This window comes from Pseudorca crassidens, chromosome 6 (assembly GCF_039906515.1).
Source record: "Pseudorca crassidens isolate mPseCra1 chromosome 6, mPseCra1.hap1, whole genome shotgun sequence".
NCBI lineage: Eukaryota > Metazoa > Chordata > Mammalia > Artiodactyla > Delphinidae > Pseudorca > Pseudorca crassidens.
The window spans coordinates 44,922,003-44,947,541 of NC_090301.1; the positions used below are offsets into that span (position 1 = coordinate 44,922,003).

General features: G+C 37.5%; 1 long non-coding RNA gene across 3 annotated transcripts in view; it reads left to right on the forward strand.

The window, feature by feature from the left end:
• LOC137226418 (uncharacterized) overlaps positions 1-23,647 on the forward strand; it is a 186,938-nt gene extending 163,291 nt beyond the window's left edge. The window contains exon 4 of one of the 3 annotated variants that reach the window (XR_010944345.1): positions 22,984-23,647. This is a non-coding gene — a long non-coding RNA (uncharacterized lncRNA). The remainder of the gene's footprint in view (positions 1-22,983) is intronic. The other 2 variants (XR_010944346.1, XR_010944344.1) reach the window with 2 other exon arrangements.
• The last annotated feature ends 1,892 nt before the right edge of the window (positions 23,648-25,539 follow it).

The window sequence follows — 25,539 nt, forward strand, 5'->3', positions numbered from 1 at the left end:
CTTTGTATTTCTTTTTGCTATTATAAATTTTATCTTATAAACATAGTTTTTAACCATTTGTAGCTGTATGCAGGAATGCAATTAATTTTTGCATATATAATTAAACATTTATCTTATTTATTAATTTATAACATTTTCCTTATAATCAGAAATCATAGTCTTCGTGATTCCAATTCTTTGACCTGAAAAATATCTATAATGGCACACATAAGTTTTATTATAATCTTCCCAGAGGAGCCACTCCATCTCTTTCCATAAATCCAAGATGAATCTAAGGTGTCTAGGTGTCTCCACTTAGCCCTTGTAGCTCTCAGGATTGAGGTGGGGGTGAGGTGCTGCTCTCTAGGAGAATTTAGGATATTTGTAAGAGGATTTTTTATGGTGGAAGCTGGGGATACTACATTTCCTGGTATGCAGGGAAAAACTGTCCTACATCTTGCCTGACTGATGGTCTTACCAGTCATTCATGTAAATGAAAAATCCATTTGTAATTATTTGAGCCTGGAAACAACTTCATTATATATGCAAACACAAAATACTTTCTGTAAAGTTTTAATATATAATGCATTTCTCTGGAATGCAGCTGCCAAGTATATGACTGTAATTATTTAGCCTTTATATCTAGATGTTGAGCATAAATAGTACTGTAATAATCAGATGAACATTGTCTTACTTGTATTATACCCATATTGGTTGATTATGAGTAGGTACAAGGATCTTATTTCGTATATCATCTAGTGTAGTCATGGCTGAGCACTTACATATTGAAATACATATTATTTTATTTCCTTTTTAATTTCTTGTTTGCATGGAAGTTAGGACATTATATTAATTTGTTAAAATTAAGTATACTTAGAAGTTATATATTCTAAGAACTTCATTCTATGATAGTACAAAACGGTTAAAAAATATTTGTTATAAAAGAAGGCTCTGAGTCAGTGTTTAGAATCACTGGTCTAAATAGAGAATCAGTTGGTGAACCAAAAATGGTAATTCTCTTTGTAAACAGTTTTAAAAGTTTCACCCAACTCCACAAACACAGCCATCTAAGAGTGGCAATAATCTTATGCTGTTATACAAAAGGATTTTTAAAAAATTGATTTTTATCTTGATAAAACTGTAGGAAGGTGTGTGTGTGTGTGTGAGAGAGAGAGAGAGAGTTTATAATGGAAGGATTAAGAAAACTAAAAGCTTTCAGAGAAATAAACTGAAGGAAGTAGAGTTTGGACAGGTGGTGTCATTTTTTCCTTTGTGGCTTACATTTGGTGCTGCTAACATTTTCCTTTTCAACTGGAAGGCTAGCAGGAAACAGCTCTAAAGGAATGGAATAATTTCATATTGTTTGTATATAATCTTATTTACAAAGTCAGCATTTGGAAATTTTGGATTAGAATTCTTATTTTGAAACTATGTATTCTTTGAATTTGTACTTCATTAGAAATTGAGGTTAAACCATTTAAAAAATTCTTAGATGGTAATACTGGTAAAACAATTATAGAAAATAATTATATTTTTAATATAAAGAATATCATTAACTCTGATGTGGGTTCTGAGTTTTTATGCCTTGGAGTTACGTTTGAAAATTCTTAAAGTACTTTCATACCTCCATGTATTTGGAATTGCTTACCTCTTCCTCTAACTCTGCCTTTTAGATTGTTTAGTCTGTTGCTATAGCAGTCACTACTGTGCTTCCTAATAGTTGGCTAAATGTCAAACTTCCGTTGTAGGTGATAGACGTGGCAATTGTGTTTCAGCAGTTGGCCAAAATAAAGGATGGTGTGAATGGGTGGGAGGATAGTGATACTCTATCCCAAATTCTGTGTGAGCGTGAGCTACGTATATTACAAGTTGAAAAAACAGGAACTCTAAGTTTGGTCATGAAGTAGTAGTATAAAGTAGTTAGTGACTCTTAGAATTGAGACCAAGAACTAGCTAGCAGACGTCTGATTCATACGCATTATATGATGGAGGAGATAGACTTTTAGGATTCACATTTTCTCCTGACCAACTGCCAACTCTCTTTTCTGACTGACTGACTAAAATGTCAAATACCTTTTGGGGTTTTTTTCTGCTGTTTCTAGTCAATCTGTAAATCTCACTGCTTTTCTAACAGCCTTTTCAGAACTTTTTTTTGTATTTACTTTTCTATTACTTTCTAAATAGTTTTCCAGAGTGTACTTTACTTAAGATATTATTTTCAACATGTGTATGTAGATATGAGTCATTTTACTTAAAAACTATAATTTCAAATTATAATTGGACTGCTACATATTGATGTTTTCACTTAATTCTTATTAATACATATTAATAAAAATTAATAGGAATACTGATGATGAATGGTTTCTGTGAATATGTTGATTATGAATTATATAAAGGATATTTTTATTCTCAATAATTTTGTATAGAAAAGTTTGGGTGAACTGTCAGATTAGAGGAATTCAATGGATTTGAAGACTAATTATAAAAACTATAATAATTAAATAAATGTCAAATACAGATATGCCAGTCTTTCAAGGAATTTGAATATGTCCATATATACTTGACCTGATCTCTTGTTTCTGACAACCTTGTATTCAAATCCCTGAAAACATACAAATGTCTGTTCTGTTTTCACATATTACATGGAAGGAGAATAACAATGTCCCTCAGTAAGAAGTTCTCATGCTTTACAAAGTTCATTGGATGCAAAATTTTCCTTTTATATAACCTAAATTCCTGCTATTGTAATGTAATTTCCCTTTTACAGATTCCAAATGGAGAACATCTGGTCACCATCTTTCTTTTCTTTTACCTTTTGCCAAAGCCATCAGCAGAACCCTCTCCTCTGACCTTTACTATTCAAGTCTGACCCTTAAAATCCCACTTTATATTTGTCTGTGGTGTTTGGGCATGGTGCACAGGCAGAAGATTCTTTGACTGCCTCAGCCTTATTGGATGCCTTATATTTTGACCTTTGCTAGACTCAGCTCCTGAGAGCTGGGCCCACTGATTTTCATACCACAAGTTATCCCTGCTCCACTTTCTAGACCAAACAGGACACACAGATGATGGTAATAAACAGCCTCAGCTTCCCACAGAGGCTGACTATTAATTATCCTTCCAATTCTAGAAACTGGGGCCTCCCCACTGGTCAGTGGGATATCCAGATAGTCTTAGCTGCTAACTGGATTTGACATGTGCTGGACACTACCCTTCTAGATCACCCTGCAAAGTCAAATCTCTCTTTGCTAAAGATTTTGAATTGAAGTCTGTGGCTATCTTTCTAGGAAGCTGTGGATCCCCTGAAATTGCCCATAAGACATTGTGCATGTATGTATTTTTATTTTTTTCTGACTCTGTAGTTTTTAGCACTTTCTCAAAGAGGAATGTAATACAAGTTTATAAACAACTTATATTTTAGAGATGTATACTGAAGGATTTAAGAGTGCAATATTATGTTATCTACAGCCAATACAAAATAAAATTAAAAAAATAAACATTTCCCCTGCTTCCATATATCCTTGTGCTAAGCATTGGGTATCTGATGATCCTCCTTGCCCTTTTCTGTCTCTTTTCTGTGTGGATTCCTAGTACTAACTGGGACCTCAGCCCAGTTACCAAGATCTCGGGACCCTTGTCTTTTCTGCCCAGAAGACAACTGCCGGTCTGTCCAGCTTCCTAAACTTATTGGCTTCTTTCCCCTCATAAGGACCCTAATATATCCACATGGAAATGCTATTAACAGTAGAGCAATCCTGACTTTGCTTCACAGGAATTCCAAATTGTGTGGTCAGTTACTGTAGCTAAATATCTCCCACTATCTATGTCTACTCAATGGGTAAATCTTATGTCGGGGTCCAAATTTTTCCATCACCACATCAGCTTGTGAAACTATTAGCCAAGTACAAAGATTTGAAATATAAAAATCTGGGTATCTCCTTAGTCTACTCATCTCATATCAAGTTTGTTATTGTAATCAGAGAAGAGAGACACAGACAGAGAATAATTAAGTATATGGGCAATCATATCTCCTAAACTTAAAAAAAGAGATAAAGTTTAAAACTTGGTCTAAATTTGGGACAAAAAAATTGGAACTGAGGCTGCCTTGGAAAACTGGTGACATGGTTACCATAGTGAAGTAGAATAATCATACTGTATGAGGTAAAAAATAACGTTGGAAAATTAGACTTGAATAAATATTACTGTAAGAATCTACAAATGGAAAACCTTAGAATGGCTTACAACATTGTTACTTTTTTCACATTTGAGAAGGAAATTAATACACATTTCTTGCTTGCATAGTTATCTCCTAGCACACTGTTTTCTTTGACTAATAACTGTTCTGCCCTTGGGCTAAAATGGACCAGGGGTTCATTACAGATTACTTGCCTGAAGTGGGTAAAGGAGTGAACAGAGGAGTTTCACTTCTCTGTTGTGCTGTTTGGGACAGTGGAAATAAGAGTGGATAAGGATATATAAATTTGGAATTATCATAGCATAGACTAGAATATTGGACCAGGAAGGGATCTTGGTGACCATCTGGTTAAATTTTTCAACTGAGGAAACAGGTCAACGATTGGCAGGTGATTTGCCTTGGCTCATTCGCTATCAGAGTTGAGGCTGACTCCCATTCTTCTGGCTCCTGGATGCATGTTCTTCCTGTACCACCATATTGCTCCCTGGCCACTTGGCTATCTCCTGGGCTTCGACAGCTCCCTGTCCTTCCTCTTTCAGGTGAAAGGAATAAAATCCCAATGTGAATGAAAAAGAATCCTAACATTATGTCTCCCTTTTCGCAACAAAAACTCAACCAAATATCACCTTCCTTACAATCATTCATTTTGAGGGTAGGATTTGATTAAGAAACTGCATATTGCGCTTTTAGCAGTCCTGGGACCAGAATTACTATGTTAAGCAAAGATAGGACACTTATTTTTTATTGAATTAGTTATCTCCTGTTCCCAATAAGATGATCAGGTGTAATTAGCTAAGACGTCTGTTCAGAAAAGAATGGTAATTTAAAATTATATAGAGAGAAGCAGAGTGAAGCTCACCGAGCACAGGGGAGGTCCCGGGAACAAGCGTGAATTCGCCTGTGGAGAGGGGGAAAGATGGCGGAAGAGTAAGACGCGGAGGTCACCTTCCTCCCCACAGATACACCAGAAATACATCTACACGTGGAACAACTCCTACAGAACACCTACTGAACGCTGTTAGAAGACCTCTGACCTCCCAAAAGGCAAGAAACTCCCCACGTACCTGGGTAGGGCAAAAGAAAAAAGAATAAACAGAGACAAAAGAATGGGGACGGGACCTGCACCAGTGGGAGGGAGCCGTGAAGGAGGAAAGGTTTCCACACACTAGAAGCCCCTTCACGGGGCGAGATTGAGGGTGGCAGGGGGGTGGGGGGGCTTCGGAGCCGCGGAGGAGAGTGCAGCCACAGGGGTGCGGAGGGCAAAGCTGAGAGATTTCAGCACAGAGGATCGGTGCCGACCAGCACTCACCAGGCCGAGAGGATTGTCTGCTCACCCGCCGGAGCGGGTTGGGCTGGGAGCTGAGGCTCCGGCTTCGGTCAGAGCGCAGGCAGAGGACTGGCGGCGTGAACACAGCCTGCACCATGGCTAGCCGGGAAGGAGTCAGGGAAAAAGTCTGGACCTGCCGAAGAGGCAAGAGACTTTTTCTTCCCTCTTTGTTTCCTGGTGCGTGAGGAGAGGGGATTAAAAGCGCTGCTTAAAGGAGCTCCAGAGACGGGTGCGAGCCGCGGCTAACAGCGCGGACCCCAGAGACGGGCGTGAGACAGTAAGGCTGCTGCTGCCGCCACCAAGAAGCCTGTGTGCGAGCACAGGTCACCCTCCACATCTTTCTTCCGGGGAGCCTGTGCAGCCCCCCACTGCCGGGGTCTTGGGATCCAGGGACAACTTCCCTGGGAGAACACATGGTGCGCCTCAGGCTGGTGCAACGTCACGCCAGCCTCTGCCGCCGCAGGCTCGCCCCGCACTCTGTGCCCCTCCATTCCCCAAGCCTGAGTGAGCCAGAGCCCCCGAATCAGCGGCTCCTTTAACCCCGTCCTGTCTGAGCGAAGAACAGACGCCCTCCTGTGACCTGCACTCAGAGGCGGGGCCAAATCCAAAGCTGAACCCCAGGAGCTGTGCGAACAAAGAAGAGAAAGGGAAATCTCTCCCAGCAGCCTCAGGAGCAGCGGATTAAATCTCCACAATCAACTTCATGTACCCTGCATCTGTGAAATACCTGAATAGACAACGAATCATCCCAAATTGAGGAGGTGGACTTCGAGAGCAAAATTTATGATTTTTTCCCCTTTTCCTCTTTGTATAAGTGTGTATGTGTATGCCTCTGTGTGAGCTTTTGCCTGTATAGCTTTGCTTTCACCATTTGTCCTAGGGTTCTATCCGTCCGTTGTTTTTTTTTTTAATTAAAAAATTTTTCTTAATAATTATTTTTATAACTTTATTTTACCTTACTTTACTTTATTTTCCTCTTTCTTTCTTTCTTTCTTCCTTTCTTTCTTTCTTTCTTTCTTTCTTTCTTTCTTTCTTCCTTTCTTTCTTTCTTTCTTTCTTTCTTTCTTTCTTTCTTTCTTTCTTTCTTTCTTTCTTTCTTTCTTTCCTTCCTCCCTTTTATTCTGAGCCATGTGGATGAAAGGCTCTTGGTGCTGCAGTCAGGAGTCAGTGCTGTGCCTCTGAGGTGGGAGAGCCAACTTCAGGACACTGGTCCACAAGAGACCTCCCAGCTCCACATAATATCAAACGGTGAAAATCTCCCACAGATCTCCATCTCAACACCAGCACCCAGCTTCACTCAATGACCAGCAAGCTACAGTGCTGGACATCCTATGCCAAAAAACTAGCAAGACAGGAACACAACCCCACCCATTAGCAGAGAGACTGCCTAAAATCATAATAAGTCCACAGACACCCCAAAACACACCACCAGACGTGGACCTGCCCACCAGAAAGACAAGATCCAGCCTCATCCACCAGAACACAGGCACTAGTCCCCTCCACCAGGAAGCCTACACAACCCACGGAACCAACCTTAGCCACTGGGGACAGACACCAAAAACAATGGGAACTACGAACCTGCAGCCTGCAAAAAGGAGACCCCAAACAAAATGAGAAGACAGAAAAAAACAGCAGATGAAGGAGCAAGATAAAAACCCACCAGGCCTAACAAATGAAGAGGAAACAGGCAGTCTACCTGAAAAAGAATTCAGAATAATGATAGTAAAGATGATCCAAAATCTTGGAAATAGAATAGAGAAAATGCAAGAAACATTTAGCAAGGACCTAGAAGAACTAAAGATGAAACAAGCAACAATGAACAACACAATAAATGAAATTAAAAATACTCTAGAAGGGATCAATAGCAGAATAACTGAGGCAGAAGAATGGGTAAGTGACCTGGAAGATAAAGTAGTGGAAATAACTACTGCAGAGCAGAATAAAGAAAAAAGAATGAAAAGAGCTGAGGACAGTCTCAGAGACCTCTGGGACAACATTAAATGCACCAACATTCGAATTATAGGGGTTCCAGAAGAAGAGGAGGAAAACAAAGGGTCTGAGAAAATATTTGAAGAGTCTATAGTTGAAAACTTCCCTAATATGGGCAAGGAAATAGTTAATCAAGTCCAGGAAGCACAGAGAGTCCCATACAGGATAAATCCAAGGAGAAACACGCCAAGACACATATTAATCAAACTGTCAAAAATTAAATACAAAGAAAACATATTAAAAGCAGCAAGGGAAAAACAACAAATAACACACAAGGGAATCCCCATAAGGTTAACAGCTGATCTTTCAGCAGAAACTCTGCAAGCCAGAAGGGACTGGCAGGACATATTTAAAGTGATGAAGGAGAAAATCCTACAACGAAGATTATGCAGCAAGGATCTCATTCAGATTTGATGGAGAAATTAAAACCTTTACAGACAAGCAAAAGCTGAGAGAGTTCAGCACCACCAAAGCAGCTTTACAACAAATGCTAAAGGATCTTCTCTAGGCAAGAAACACAAGAGAAGGAAAAGACCTACAATAACAAACACAAAACAATTAAGAAAATGGGAATAGGAACATACATATCGATAATTACCTTAAATGTAAATGGATTAAATGCTCCCACCAAAAGACACAGACTGGCTGAACGGATACAAAAACAAGACCCATATATATGCTGTCTACAAGAGACCCACTTTAGACCTAGAGACACATACAGACTGAAAGTGAGGGGATGGAAAAAGATATTCCATGCAAATGGAAATCAAAAGAAAGCTGGAGTAGCAATTCTCATATCAGACAAAATGGAGTTTAAAATAAAGACTGTTAGAAGAGACAAAGAAGGACACTGCATAATGATCAAGGGATCGATCCAAGAAGAAGATATAACAATTGTAAATATTTATGCCTCCAACATAGGAGCACCTCAATACATAAGGCAAATACTAACAGCCATAAAAGAGGAAATCGACAGTAACACATTCATAGTAGGGGACTTTAGCATCCCACTTTCACCAATGGACAGATCATCCAAAATGAAAATAAATAAGGAAACACAAGCTTTAAATGATACATTAAACAAGATCGACTTAATTGATGTTTATAGGACATTCCATCCAAAAACAACAGAATACACATTTTTCTCAAGTGCTCATGGAACATTCTCCAGGATAGATCATATCTTGGGTCACAAATCAAGCCTTGGTAAATTTAAGAAGATTGAAATTGTATCAAGTATCTTTTCCGACCACAACGCTATGAGACTAGATATCAATTACAGGAAAAGATCTGTAAAAAATACAAACACATGGAGGCTAAACAATACACTACTTAATAACGAAGTGATCACTGAAGAAATCAAAGAGGAAATTAAAAAATACCTAGAAACAAATGACAATGGAGACACGACGACCCAAAACCTATGGGATGCAGCAAAAACAGTTCTAAGTGGGAAGTTTATAGCAATACAATCCTACCTTAAGAAATAGGAACATCTCAAATACACAACCTAACCTTGCACCTAAAGCAATTAGAGAAAGAAGAACAAAAATCCCCAAAGTTAACAGAAGGAAAGAAATCATAAAGTTCAGATCAGAAATAAATGAAAAAGAAATGAAGGAAACGATAGCAAAGATCAATAAAACTAAAAGCTGGTTCTTTAACAATTTTATTTTGTTATTGTAAAAAATTTATTTATTTTTGGCTGCGTTGGGTCTTCATTGCTGCATGCGGGTTTTTCTATTTGTGGCTAGCGGGGACTATTCATTGTTGTGGTGCGCGGGCTTCTCATTGTGGTGGATTTTCTTGTTGTGAAGCATGGGCTCTAGGTACACAGGCTTCAGTAGTTGTGGCATGTGGGTTCAGTAGTTGTGGCTCGCAGGCTCTAGAGCTCAGGCTCAGTAGTTGTGGCGCATGGGCTTAGTTGCTCTGCAGCATGTGGGATCTTCCCAGACCAGGGCTCGGACCCATGACCCCTGCATTGGCAGGCAGATTCTTAACCACTGCGCCACTGGGGAAGCCCGGCAGTGACACTTTTTATGTACAAATAGTTATATCATGGGCAATATAAATTTGGTTTGTTTTGTGAAAATATTGGCATTTTTCAAACACTTATCCAAATAATAGTGGGTTTCAGAACAGAATTCCAGCGTCAAAGAGATTTGGGGATTGAAGTTGGGGAAAAGAAGGTGTCCATTTAGATGGAGAAAAGTAAAATTACAGATGGCATTAAAATTATCCTATAAATTTTATTGCACACTGGAAAGAATGTTAAATGACTACACAAATTTGACTGTTTTAATAATTAATTGGGGAATGCAAATTTTTGACTTGCATGAAATATGTATTTGAACTAGACTTTTAATATTTGGATTTTAACTCTTTAACTTCATTGCATATTCTCTTAATCAACATTTGGAATTTATGTTTTGATTCTTTGACTCCTACCAACCGAAATGTTTGGATCAGAAGCATATGCTTCTAATACATGGGAAAGAACCTGACTAGGTTGTTTTCTGATTGGTGGAAGTGGGAGTGATGCATCACTTTTGTCCTTTACAATCTTAGGGCTATCCCTTGGGAAAAGACATAGGATGCAGTATGCAGATACTTTCTTTTTGCATTTGATGAATAAGCATAACAACTATTTGCAGGTAGCAGCATAAAGTCTGTAAGATACAGAGTTATTATGGTGTCTTTGGAACGAAAGGAGTGTGTACTGATGCTTTCAAATGATAGGGGTTTTGTTGCTAGGTTGAGCAAGAATCTGTGAGTTGGTTTACTTCCCAAATTGGCTCCAGTTTCACATTTTTCCTGGCATCCCTCAGCAGCATTTGGTTCGAATGCAGTAGAATACTGTCTCTTGGCTTCTGGTGACAAGCAGAGGCAGCCTGATTCTGGTGTCAGGGGTAGTTCTGTGCCGCAGGGCCTGGAATGGCAGCAGGCAGTGTGGGAGTGCTCTCAAGGCCCCAGGTGGGAGCACAACACCAGAGGACAGGAGAAGTGGCCTGGGTATACTATCTGCCCTGAGCATGCTCAGGCAGATTTCCTTTTTGCTCATATCCCCAGACTTGGAAATGTGGATGGCACATGTGTTACGCTGACTGCCTTCCCAAGACATTTGAAAGCCCTGCCCAAGATCTTTTAGTGATGCTGGTTTAGATCACTGGCCATAGCAGCCTTGAGTTTCTAAACTAAGTATAAGCCAACCAATATTTACACCCCTTATAACTGCTGTTTGTGAAACATTCAGATGCCTGCCCACACAATGAAATGTAATGTGACCCAAGCTGGACAAACAACAATCATTTCTGTTAAATTATAGCAGAGCATGTGCCTAAAAGTTAAAATTATCCTAATTGAGAAGCCTTGAGTTTTACTTTTTGGAAAGATTGTGTGAGAATCATGAAATACCCAAGGGCGGTCAACAGAAGATCAAATCTTGTGAACTCAAGATTACTTAATGAGCACCTTCTAGTACTTCTCCAGCAACAGGTTCCAAGATAATGAAACATTAAATGTAAGTATTAACTACAAAGACAGTCAGTTTATGGCAATAATGAGTTTATAATCTAGTTGGTGGCTTCCTTGGAATTATTTGTCATTGAGTGAATGAGAAAATCATTAAATAGTTATGCATTGGACTATAACACCAATCTGATCATGTGTAGAGCCCCAGAAAAGTTGGAGTGGGGAAATGACTCGTGGAGCAATGAGGGGAGCTTAGTTACTTACATAAGTCCTCAAATGCAAGACTGTGTGTGGTAAGAGTCAAGGATGATATAAAGTACTATGAAAGTTCAGGGGCTGGAAAAATCATGTTGGGAGAGGTTTTCAGAGAACTTTGAACAAATTTAATTCCAGCCTAATTAACTTAAGTGCTGGGGATTCAAAGATGATTAAACCATAGACTCTGACATTAAGTTGGATTTTGGTAGATGGAAACCAGAGTGAAAGAGATGGCATGAAGAATGATCCAATAGAGATAAAAATGCATTATGTAGGGAATATGAGGAAAATTTAACAAATTTGAAGACAGAAAGCTGAGAGGGAGACCTAAAGGCTGAATGATGCTTTGCTACATTCTAGGGATACAATTTATAGAGCCCTTAATAAGCCAGGTATGGTGCCAAGAAATTGGTGTGAATTATTGACTTTAATTTTCACAGCATCTGTGGAGATAGATACTTTGGTTATCTCTACCCTACAGATGAGAAAAATGAATCTCAGTGTTAACTTGACCTAAGTCATATGTCTAAGAAGTGTGGAAGACAGGGTTCAGACAAGGGCAGTCTGACTGCAGAGCCACATAACCATTAAATCATTCTGCCACCTTACCCCTGACCTCATTGATAATAACTCTGAAATGTTTCTTTAATCCTTCACTCCATCAGCTCCACTGTATAATTTAGCTAACAGCGTCTCTCATTATTATTGCAATACTCTTGGCTGCCTTCCATGCCACTAGACATCTCCTCTTCAAATTTACTCTACCACGGCCTCCAGAATTACCTTTGGAAAACACAGATCTGATCATGTCACTCCTTTGTTAAAACAGTGTCCAGTTGCCTTTAAGAACAAACTCAAACTTCTTAGCGTGGCTTATAATGTCCTTTATAATCTGGCTCTAGTCCAGTTTTCTTTCACAGCCCCATCTTCTGCAACTCCACCCTCTCCTCGAGTCTCTTAGATGTCCCAGCTACACTCAAATATGCTTCAATTTCAAAACTCTAGAAGAGCTCTAGAGTCCCTTTAAAATCTTATTTTTATGCCTCCTGAGAGTACATGTAGGGGAAAAGCTGAAATAGTAAGAAATAGATTGGAGTTTAAAAAAATTAATAAAAGACATTGAAAGACAGGCTAAGCGGTTTGGAATTTATTAAGTAGACAATGAAGTTCTGCTGAAGACTTTCAAACAATGAAATAACGTGGTGGTTCTTTAGTAGGATTAATTTGTTGGAGTAGACAAAAGCAGACGTAGAGAGACTCTCTTTGCTTAGTTTATTGATGAATCCCAGGTGCCAAGAACCCCGCCTGGAACATAGTATGTGCTCGATAAATATTTGCTGAATGAATGAATTCCAAAGCACCTTCTGGGGATTAGTGCTTACACAATCTTGTTCATTCTTTCTCCATTTTGACCTCTGTCTCTCTCCCTCACATACAAGTGCTCTCTCCTTTTTATCCATTCTGATCTCATTCCTTGTTTTTTAATATAAAATAATTTTCCCTTAATTATTACTTATAATTCTTATTCAACAAATATTTCCTAATTATTTATTGTGTTCCAAGATGAGTTTGAGGGGTTTTCTCACACTTGGTCACATGTAATTCTCCCAAGAGCATAATGGGGGTAGGTATCATTGTCCATATTTTGCAGATGACTGATGTCCAGAATTCACACCATTAAGCAGAGTAGATTTCTGGCTCCAAGTCTTGATCTCTTTATATCAAAGCAGTTGAACAATTTGTATTGTGATTTCTTTTTGGCCTCTGACTAAATCATGGTGACTAATTTGGCCCTGCTTTAGCCACCTTTCCTTAGTTAAAATAAAAATTGCATGAGGTAAAGGAGTGAAGATGGGATAGTAGCTCTAGAGGGGTTGAGGGAAGATTTATTTTATCAAAGGAAGTAGAGATGTGAATATGTTATAGTCTTGAGTGGAGGAAAAAATGCTGTGCAGCAGTGTGAGGACAGTTATGCGTCATGGTCTTTAAAAGGGTATGGTTTTACCCCTAAAAAGGTAGGAGATGGAATTAAGTGCTAAAGTGGAACCTTTAGTTAGTCTTGGAAAGTAAGAGGGATATTTATTCTTTCAATGAAGGAGAAAAGTAGAGAAAATAGGAGTGCTCTACAAGTAGGGGAGGGAAGAAGTTTGCAGGAAATCATATCCGCAAGTTTAGCCACTCTATTGAAGCTTCTAGCTAAAGTGACTCTAAATTGTTTGGACAAAAACTTTGGGGCAGTTGGCTAAAATATCAATCTCTAAAATTGCAGAATAGCCTGATTAAGCTTCATCAACTTGGTTTTGAGTGTGGGTTATGAAGTCAAATTGTCTGGATTTTAATCACAGCTCCTCCTTTTACCAACTGCATGATCTTAGCATGTTACTTAATCTCTCTGCATTTTAGTCCTCATCTGTAAAATGGGGTAATATAGTACCAACTTCATAGGTTTGCTGTGTGAATTATATGAGTTAACATGGCCAAAGCTCTAGGAAATGTACTCTGCACAGTGAAGGCTCCCTATATGTAAGTGGGAGCTGCTGCTGCTATGTGTTCCTGTTCCCTAACACCCTAAGTATCTTGAATATTGTTCATTCTTTTCATATAGTATATATTTTCATTGGAAGATGTGGCTTGGCTGCAGGCCAGAAGTGAAACATGCTGTTTTTTCCTCTACTTTTACAACCATACTCATGTGCATGATGATATAAAGGTAGCTACAATGGCCTTAATCCAGCTGACAGCTAGTGATTGAGTGATGTCTTTGTTATTTGAATTTTTTTAATTAAATAATTAAGCAGGAGTATCCAATCAGGGGGATCACAGATAAAAGGACTACTTATAAACCTAAATTTGGAATGCTGGGATAAAGACAAAGATAATTTATTTGTACTTCAAGTATGCTAAAATTGTCTAATGAGTTCTGGATTATTTTTGAATAAAGAAACTTTGGATCTTGAATTACCATGGGAAACTGTAGCCAGTCTACTACTTATTCATAAATTAGTCAGTTGCTGGAGTTTGGCCACATCATACACAACGTTAAACTTCAAGGCCAACTGGAAAAGAATTTAAGCTTTGCATTAATGACAGTTTCATTAATTGAACTTTAAAATTGCTACCTTCTTTTGATATGAAATATAGACAATCTCTGAATTTTGGCTATTTTGGTAAATGATTGCAACTAGTGGTAAAACGATATCAATTTCAGCAGCCATATTAGAGAATTTTAGCAAAAGAAAAAATAATCTGGGATAGTATATGCTTATCCTATATATTGCTAGCTTCATTCCCTGAAAGTTTGTTTTAATAAAATTGTTCTTGGCATGCCAAAGAAAACTACAGAGTTGGCTATCCCTGGGACAAATGGTTAAGAAAAAATTCATTAAAAAACTTTGAGTTAAGCCAACTAATGCTTTTTTGCCCCAAATTCTTTGAAATATTATAACAACCTTCTTTTTAGTGGAATCATCTTTTAGTCTATCCACTAAAATAGCATTAAAGATAGTTTAAAGCTATTTAGTGATGTAGAAACATAGCTTGATGACCAAGAATAAAATGAACATATTACACAAAATGACCAGATATGCCCAGAAGCTTGAGTTATTACTCGACCACAAGAATCTTTCAGAAATTAATGGAGAGCAATATTGGATTAGTCTATTTTTTGAGCAAGGATTAGTTTAAAAGCTATAGTAGAAATTAAAAGGTAGGAAGGAAGGGTAAGATCATCAGGGCTAATTAAAAAAAAAATCACAAGTTGTAATAAGCAGAAGGAACTTGAAAAATTTTAAATATATTATATTTATGAGTATGTATGTAGAGTTTTATAGAGACTCAACATCATGAAATATAATACTAAAAGCTGTTTTCCATATTAATAAATGTTTATATAATACACATCAATAATTCTCCTTTGTCTCTTTTAAAATTATTTTTCTTTCAAGAAAAGTACATGCAAAATAAACTGGCCATTTATACAGAGCTGTTCTTCTACTAATGCTCCAGCACTTGCTGCCAAGTATTTTTGAAATAGTTTAGAATATATTTCACCATTTAACATCTGTTTCTTCTCCAATTTTTTAAAACATTGAAATAGCTGTAGATAAGGGAAACTTCTCTGAAATGTCAGACTTCGTTGTACAAACATAAATTATGGCATACACCGCTATATCTTGAGAATGAAAACTACTAATTTGTGACATTGATAAAACCAAAACTTAAAGATGCTATTAGGTTAGAAATTGTGACATTTCGTAGATTGAATACATACATTCCCTTTTTCTGATATTTTGGAGCTCAAATAGTAAGAACTAGCTAAAAAATGTTGGTTTTAAAAGTGCAGCTTAAACAATTTTGGGAGTAAAATATTTCCAAGTAAATTATAACAATTATTTTTACTCCTAGAAAAATTAGAATATGTATTGATTTTAAAGGTTTTGAATATTCATCAAATATATTTTCAGGACCTATCATTGTTCCATGCATTGGGTTACTTGCATTTTAAAACTTAAAAATTTCAAACTAGGATTTCTTAACCGATATGTCGTGTAATCCTCAGTGTGATAGTAAGTATGTTGCAAAAACAGCATCTTTTGGGCAGATAAATTGTACTGTGGAATTTTCTGACTCTAATATATATTGTGAATCTTGAAGAGGGGTTATAGGTGCTTGTTTCACAATCCTATTTAACCACAGAGCTTCTTTTGGGGAGAGAGGATGGGGTACATAGCTCCTATTAACATATTCACATATTAATATGCAAAAATACACACTGGTTTGTGGGCACTAAGTAAGACTGTTAGGTAAAGAGCCATCAGCTGCCAAATATTTTTTCTCTTTTTTATTTTTTTGGCTGTTTGGGATTTCTCAGAGAAGGTTCATTTCTTATCTCTTCTTTAATTCATTCCACAGTCCTGCACCTCTACTTTTGTACCTGCCATCTCTCTGGACTGTTGTCCATCACTCTGCTCTTCACTTTGATGCTTCTTTCACCATCTGTGATGCTGTCAGCATTCCTTGGCCCATTTGCACAGGAGCCACAACCTGCATAGGCCTCTTGTTAGGGTGCAAAGACTGCTTCTCTGCTACTGTGCTTGGATCTCCTCACTATTCTACCTGTCTTGGATTGAGGTTGATCTTTTATCCAACTGGCAGAGAAACATTTCCTCCATCTCAGTCTTGCTTTTTTGTTTTGTTTGGAAGTGGAGGAGAAGTTATTACTCCTCAGAAGAATTGATTTGATGAATTGCTTTCTTCTTCAGTTAAGAAGCAATTGAGAGACTTCCCTTGTGGTGCAGTGGTTAAGAATCCACCTGCCAATGCAGGAGACACGGGTTCGAGCCCTGGTCCGGGAAGATTCTACATGCCGCGGAGCAACTAAGCCCGTGAGCCACAGCTACTGAGCCTGTGCTCTAGAGCCCGCGAGCCACAACTACTGAAGCCCGCGCACCTAGAGCCTGTGCTCCTCAACAAGAGAAGCCACCGCAGGGAGAAGCCCTCATACCACAACAAAGAGTAGCCACCGCTCTCTGCATCTAGAGAAAGCCTGTGCGCAGCAACGAAGATCCAACACAGCCAAAAAAAAAAAAAAGAAGAAGAATTAAAGGTGTGTTCAGACATTCAAGAGCTCAAAAGAAAAAAAAAAAGGAAGAAGCAATTGAATTGTTTTAGGTTTGCGCCATAGTTTTCTCTTTCTCAAGGACCACAGGCAGCCCTCTCCAGTCCAGAAGGCTAGATCTGTTGAATTCAAACATTGCTTAAGGCTGTTGCATTCAAACATTGCTTAAGGTTTTATCTTCAGCCGTCAGTCTCTCTCACCAAGGAGATGTTTTGCTAAATCTGGTACATTGTACAAAATTATTTACCATTTATGCTGATTTTTCTCTAAGACTAGCCTTGTTCTCTATCGGCTGTTATTTGGCTTTGATTACATTTTACCACATCCCCATACTGCAGTCTATCATGTGTCTGTATATAACTAAAGCCCAAATGTGGACAGGTTCAGTTTCCTTTCTATGTGGTTCCTTAGCTTCTTGTAGCCAAAGCATGTAGCTAAGTGCTATCGGGGATATCACCTGCTTCCATTTGCTACAGTTTCCAGTCTCAGCTCTGACATAGCTGGGACAGGTCTTTCAATAAATTATTACATGAATCAAAGATACCAAACTAGAACTAATGTGTAATTAACTAACGTGTGACCTGGTATAATTTGGATTATATTTCTGGATTAGAAATGGATTTTTCAGGTATTTATGAATGATTGGAAAGTTTCATATGATATGCTTTTTGTTTAGAAAGATTAAAAATTTCTTTCAGAAATAAAATGATGTATTCTGTTTAAAATAACCAAATATATTATCATAAGTATTTGCAATGATCCATAAGTAAAATCAGCAGTATCAACAGAATTCTACTCATTGAAGTCTAATTTGTTTTCATTGTTAAGCTAAGTGCTTTTGTGGTTTCCACAATATTAGCTATGAAATAGTTCAATAGTACATGGCATACGTTTCTCCAGCAAAAGGAAATACACTAAACATAAGTTGTAATGTCATCAATAGGGAAAATACAGTTTCAACTTTGACTCTATCATATGGTGAACTATTCTTCCTAGCAAAATTGTTTCTAAAAATATTCCTTTACCATATTACAGTTAAGATATGAAAAATTAAAATATATCCAATGGAAGGAAGGAAAGAATAATCAGAGAAAAAGGATACATCTCTAGAGAAATTGGGAAAAATGCATAAATCTTTGGGAGATTAGATTTTTAGAGAAAGCTAATATTGAAATAGATCAACTCATAAATATTTAAGATTGAGAAATGTCTTAAAGAATGTCTGAGACTAAAAACTCTAGTCCAGTGGCAGAGTTGACATTCCACAAGGCCCATATTGCACTAGACAGAGTGGTGCACACAGAGGAGCTTCTTGGGAAGCCGAGAAATAGGCATTCTCCTTAGATGTCCTAAGAGAAAACTCTACCTTGGCTAGGAGTTGAACCTGTCTTAATTGGTGAGGAGAAAGAAAAAGTTCATATTGATTCCCAACTATACATTATTTAGTTTTTTAAAAAAATTAAGCATTCCTAAATTAACCTTAGAATAAAACACATATAGTAAGCATACCATAGTTTGAGCTTCATCATCTTAAATAATCCATCTGAGTTTTGATTTAAAGCACCTCTTCCAGGTATAGATTTTATCTAACTGTCACAATGAAGTTTCTGTGTATGGAGTGGGTAATAGCAAGGAAGTAACACCCTTTATAAAATATTGCTTCTTTGTGGCTCTATTGTGGTCTGCTGAATTATTTGAATAGAGAAAAAAAGCATGAACACAGTTCTCAAGAAACCTGGAATTCTTGTAAGTTATGAGAAGCAGTATTGTCATGAATCCTACAGTTCAATGTTAGAACATATGAAAAATTGCAAGATAAATACCTTCTTATGCCTCCCTCCTCCCCCCTCCCCACTTCCTTCCTTCCTTCACCTTTGTTTTGTTTTCCTTCCCTCTCTTTCCTTTTTATCTTCCTTACCCACCTTTCTTTTTTTCTCCCTCCAAACCAATGAAGATAAATCTGGCCCTTCAGAAAAGGCTGTGTTAATTCTCTGACATATCCACCTCACTTTCTTCTCCTTCCTCTAAACTTCTAATATTCTTCTGCCCTCTATTCCTCTTACCAAATAGGAAAGGATTGATTACCACTCACTTGGCTGCAGCATTCCTATGCTGCTTTTTTCTTTACCTTTCTCTCCCTGAGTGGTGACATTTTCCTGATCCATTCAGGGGCTCACTGTGTTTCTATTATCTGCCCTTCTAACCAACCCATCAAAATACGTAAGGCAAGCTCTCATATTATTCACTTATTTTCCTTGGCTGATCTATTCTGGTGTCTCCATTTGGCGCTCTGTCTCCATGAGTATAAGATTGGAGGACTTGGACTGGTCAGGCTGCTCCATCCTACTTCCTCTGGAAGCTGCTGGGAATTGAGACATCTGTGTCCCACTTTCCCAGAATCTCCAGGATCAACTGATAGGTTCCTCTCTGCAGCCCCCTTCCCTTATCCATTGTCCCTTCCTCTCATCATCAAGTTCAACCTGTTCCATTGAGTTACCAAATTTTCCGCTTTGTATTTTATGTTTGAAAGCATATTTTAAAGTTAATATTATATTGCAGTTTAACATTTTTCAGCATTATAGTAATGATGTTTCTCACAAAAAATATGTATCTTTGAAAGAAAGGCAGCAAAGTTTGAGTTAGACCATAAAGGATGGGTGAAATTTGAACAGATGGGTTTTCAGTCAAGAATGAACACAGTGAAGTAGGATCCCATAGGGCATGTTTGTTTGTGAGGCATATTATATACAGTGAAAAGAAGGTCTTGGTGTTGGCTAGAGCTGTATTTGAATCCTGGATCTACTGATTACTAGCTGTTTAACCTTGGGCAAGGCAACACACCTCTCTAAGCTTCAGTTTCAAAAGCTGTGTTGTATTTCAGAGAATAGTGAGGGTATATGGTGAGGAAAGTTGATGATTATATTTGATGTGGAAGAAAATAGGGCACCACTGAACCCTGTAGAAAACTGAAGAATGAAAATGCAAATTCTACAAAACATTAATATTGGTAACATACAATGGGGGATTGATGGATCTTCCTATCTGAGTGGCAAGCTATTTGATTTTAATGATAAAACTGTATGATTTGAAGTCCAATTTGAGGGAGCAAATACCAATGCATAGAAAAGGCAAAATGTTATGAACATGGTTCTGTTCATGATGTGTACTTCTGAGTATAGTTTTATGGCTTAGATTTTCCCTCCACAGATTTATTGACTGATTAATTGATCCATTAATTTTCCATTACATGTTAATAATATTAATGTGTTATATCGTATATTGACTGCTTTTGAGAGTTACCTCAAGTAGCTTCCTCTGAGAACTGGGAAATAAGATATCCTCTGAGAGTCATATTATGGAAAAAACACATAATGTTTCAGAAAAGGGATCTATAAAGCTATCTTAAAGACACTGGATGACTACAAGACTGGAGTAAAACCCAGGTAAGCCAATCACAAGAGGCACTGATTGGCTAGAGTAGCTCAGAAAGAAGAAGGGTAATGCCATAAAACACTGACAGTATGCACCTCTGCACTGTACAGGCAAGAGTTCATCTTAAATTAGTGAATACTTTAAAGATTACTATCCTGTTGGAAGTGTAAGGACTCCAGTTTTGTTCTTTTTCAACGTTGTTTTGGCTATTGGGGTCCTTTGTGGCTCCCCATAAATTTTAGGGTTATTTTTTCTATTTTTGCAATAAAGGATCATTGGGTTTTTGAAAGAGATTAATTACATTGAACCTGTAGATCACTTTGAGTAATATGGACATTTAAACAATATTAAGTCTTCCAGTCTAGGAACACAGATGTGTTTCCATGTATTTGCATCCTACTGATTTATTTCAGTAAAGTTTTATAGTTTTCATTGTACAAGCTTTTGCTTTCTTGGTTTATTTCTAAGTATTTTATTCTTGTGAATGCTATTGTAAATGGGTTTATTTTTTAAATTTCCTTTTCAGATTATTAGTTGTTAATGCAGAGAAATACAGATGATTTTTGTTTGTTGATTTTGTATCCTGCTTCTTTGTTGAATTCGTTTATTAGTTCTAACAGTTTTTTAATGGAATCTTTAGTGTTTTCTACTTATCTGTGTACAGAGACAGTTTAAATCTTTCTTTCCAATTTGGATGCCTATTCTTTTTCTTTCGTAATTTCTCTGGCTAGGACTTCCAGTATTTTGTTGAATGCAACTGGCAAGAGTAGACAACCTTGATTTGTTCCTGATCATAGATTAAAAGCTTTCAGTATTCAACCACTGAGTATGATGTTAGCTGTGGGCTTTTCATATTTGGTCTTTTTTATGTTGAGGTAATTTCCTTCTATTCCTAGTTTATGGAGTGTTTTTACCTTGAAATGGTGTTGAATTTTGTCGGATGCTTTTTCTGCACCTATTAGATGATCATGTGACTTTTACCCTGTGTTCTGTTAATATGGTGTACCATAGCAATTGATAATGTATAAAAATATATACCGAACCATCCTGGCATCCCTAGGATAAATTCTACTTAATCATAGTGAATGATTCTTTCCATGTGCTATTGAATTTGGTTGGCTAGTATTTTGTGGAGGAGTTATGTATCTATACATCAGGAATATTGGCTTGTAGTTTTCTATTATAGTGTCATCCATAGTATGCTGGGTCCTGTCAGAGCCCTGAGTTGGGCTATGCAGAAACCAGTGCCTTGGGCGGCTCTCAAAAAGCTGGAAAATTGATCACATGCTCCACTCTTCTCTTCCTCCAGAGAGAGAGGCTGCTGAGCTGTATTCGCCTCTGTCTGCTGTACTGTGGGTCCTCTGGATCATCAATATGCCACCCAGCTTTTTCATTCCCAGTGGCCCGCCTAGAGTAGCTGGGGTTCCATTAACACTCCATGACAGGTGAGGCAGAAGCCAATCCCATGGAAGCCCCTCTGAAAAGTCAGAATGTTAGATGTGTGGTCTAGTCTTCTCTTTTCCTTCCCAGGGAAAAGCCAGGAGATGGGAGTTTCCTCCCAATTGTGTGGTGCTGTGCCAGGGAGAGGGATTATGGAAAGAGAGTGCCATGACTTTTCTTACTGGCTTCAGTGTGGCCGATTTTGTGCTTACCTGGGGTACAGGAGCCTCTTAACTGTGTCTGATTTCTCATAAAGGGAATTGGTCCGTGTGTTATTGAATCAGTGTTTCTGTGGGAGGGAGAAGGGTCTGGGGCATCCTATTCCACCATCTTGCTGACATTACTCCTCTATCGTTTCTCTGTTTAGTACTAGTTCTTGTTACTTACATATGCTTTTCTGGTTTGAGTTCTTGGAAATGTTATCACCAATAAATCATGCTCGATGCTTTTTATCTGTAATAGTGGAAACAGCTAAGAGATATAAATGTAATGACAGACACTATGTAGCACTTTTACTGCCTCAATAATTATCCTTAGTGTTTATGCAGCGATATTTAATTTTCACAAAACATTGCAGGTATGTTACTATTATTTTCCTAATTTTACAGGGGAGGAAATGGATGCACAGAGAAAAAATTTAAATTGCCCAAAGTTGTGCAGCTTATTAGCAGAAGAGCTGGAAATTGAACCCAAGCAGTTTAACTACAGAACCTGTGCCCTGCAGTCAGAGACAGTGCACAGTAACTGTCATACTTATGTAGCTTAACTCAGTGGTTACTCTAAAAGTAAAACACAATAGGAAAAAACAAAACAACACAACAACATAGAAATTTTAAAAACCCAGAATATCCCCAAAACTCAGTGTCTAACTTGGAACATGTATTATATGTGAAGGATTCTTTTTGCTTGTTTTTGTTGCTTTGGTTTTGTTTTAAAACAGTTAATTCTTTTTATTTTTCATAGTTGAAAAGTATCTTTTTCGTTTAAAAAATTATTTTTAAAACACTGATTATATTCTCTTTGTTGTAAATAGGAGAAAAGGCCCACAGCAGCTTTATTCTTTAGGAAAATGGTGCAAAGGGAACACAACTAGTGTTTTGCCAAATTTGAATACAGATTTCCTTGAGAGTCTGACTGTGATAATTAAGATGTGGTAAGAGATATTTAGGTTAAAATAATATTAGAGACTATTTTCAAGATAGGAGAGGTTTTTTTGTCATTTTGCTGCTGGTCCTTTTGGGTCCGTTTGTCATGAATATTTTTCTTCATTTTTAGCCTCCTCATGGACCAGCTCCTGATGTATCAAAAGTCTAAAAGCCCAGCCATCTGCTTCCTCATTGGTGTTATACCCAAGAACAGCCCAACAAGCTTCTGGATCCTAGAGTCGCTGTCATCACTGTTCATACATAACCACCTCTTCCTGATTCTCTTTGAAGATTGCTGAGGGTCAAGCTTGAACTTGGTATGTACAGTATACAGTGTTTTGATTCACTTTGATTGACTGTCCTCCAAGATGGTTTTAATATTTATATCTCCATCGTATCTCTGCATTGTACCAACACTGGTTATTAATATTTATAAGAGCCCCTGCCAATTTTATAATTGCAAAATGCTATAATTATTTTGATACGCATTGAGAATGATTCATTTTTCATTTACTTGTATTCTTTTGTGACATGCCTGATGGTGTCCTTTGTCTATTTTTCTGTTAAAACATTTTTATTGGTTTGTGAGTATTCTTAGCAAATTACGTATATTGACTCTTTGCCTTTCAAATAAGTTGCAGATATTTCCCCAGATTTCTTAAAATCTTTCTTACTTCCAGTTATGGTTTTGGGTATATAGATGTTTTTGATTTTTCAAGTTGAAAAAATTATGGTATTATGCTTAGAGTAACTCATGCTTCAAAGTTACATTTTCTTCCTTAAAAAAATTGATTCCCCTTTTATATTTTATCTTTCTCCTACTTTATACTTTATCTATCTCATCTAAATTGAAAGGACAACTGATTTCTGGGGTGATTGCATGGTATGAGCTAAGCAGCTCACTATTTTTTTTAAATCATTAGTCAGGGAAGACAATGCCATTTATTTTTCTTGGTTGCATTTGATTTTTGACATGTGTTTTCTTATTAAGGGAGAAACTAGCTTGGGGGTTTTTGGAGGCTTGATCTTTGGTGTTCTCAAAGCGTTTTGGTTTAGGTTTTATCCTCAGTTCCCATACCTTCCCCCTTAAGAAGCCTGGCAGTCACTTTCTGAGATATTTCTTCCATCTTATTCCTTTTTTCTTCTAGCTTTCCCTGGTACAACCCTTCCCTGCCCTTACCTCTCATCTCCTTTAGTCCACTTTTATGTTATTTTCCTCAGAGGTTACACAACATGATAGGATTTTTTTAATGAAGATTTTATTGAAGTATAATGTACATATAGAAAAGTGTTATATCTTTTATGTACAATACACACAATAAATTTTCTCAGAGTGAACAGACCCATGTAGTCAGGAGCCAGATAAGTAAATGAAACCGTTTAACAACCCAGAAAGCCCCTCTGTGCCAACATCCAACCCATCTCTTTTCTCCTTCTCCCTCAAGTTAACCATTATTTTGATTTAGAACACTATAGATTAATTTTCCCTGAGTTTGAACTTTACAGAAATAGAAATACAGAGTATGTACCAACAACATGATATTGACTTCTTTTGCTCAACGTTATGTTTGTAAGGCTTTCACTTAACTGCATATAATTATAGATCATTGATTCTCATTGCTGTATAATTATAACCATAAAGTTATTTATCCATTCTGTTGTTGATACACATTTGGGTGGCTAATGGTTTTTGGCTATTAGGAATAAGTTCCGGTATGGCTGTTTTCATACATGTCTTTTGGTGAACACACACACACATACCTTCAGTACAACCTTATTAGCTTTTTCTAGATTTCTGGGCTTATTTCTGACCTGACTGCCTAGCTTGGTCTAATATTCACAGAGACCCCACGAGTGAAGAGAATAATCTGAATTTGGAAAAACAGGAAGGGACTATAGATTAGGCAAGTGTAGTCCAGACTGGTTTTATACGTAAAATATTGTTCAAACATACCATTTTGTTGCAGTCAATCTTGTGTGTGAAAGAGTCTGGATGAAGAAAAGGCTTTAAATTTGGATAAGAAAGAGGCCTTTTTAAAGATGGCTTTGTTTAGAATTTCTTTTGGGGAAGGTTTCTTGTGTGCTAAGTCATTTGGAGAACTTTATTTTCTAATGAACACAAGATAGTAAGATATTATAGTACAGAACTGTCTCACAGGAGCACATTTTCACCTGGGATGACTTGGAGAAAACCCAGATATTTGTCCTTTTTGATTGAAATCTAGAATTTATTTATTATAGTCCTTGAATGTTACCCATGAACTATTCTGACATACATCCTGGGAATACTTGTGCTGGGTGAGTGAGGATTTCTCAGGGCAGGAGACTAGAGCAACCTCATGTAAAGTAGCTCTCAGGACCAATGCTGACTTACTCTGGTCCTGAGATCCGTTTTTCATATGCTCAGTGACGTTCTGCATTCGGCCTGAAGCAGAACTGTACTTTTGGAATTCTGGGAGGCTTTCTACTGGGCATCAGTGATTTCCTTTCCTAAACTACAAACACAACTGCCTCTTCTGAGGAGGAAAGCAAACAGATTTGCCTTGGCCAAAGTCCAGTGGCCCAGAGTCAAGCCCTTAAGTGTTTTTTCAAGTGCCCAGTCTAGGTTCTCTGAGGATTAGTCTGCTTGGTAGACTAAGAAGGAAATTACCCAATCATTTTTGTTCTGGCATTTATTAGTACGCAG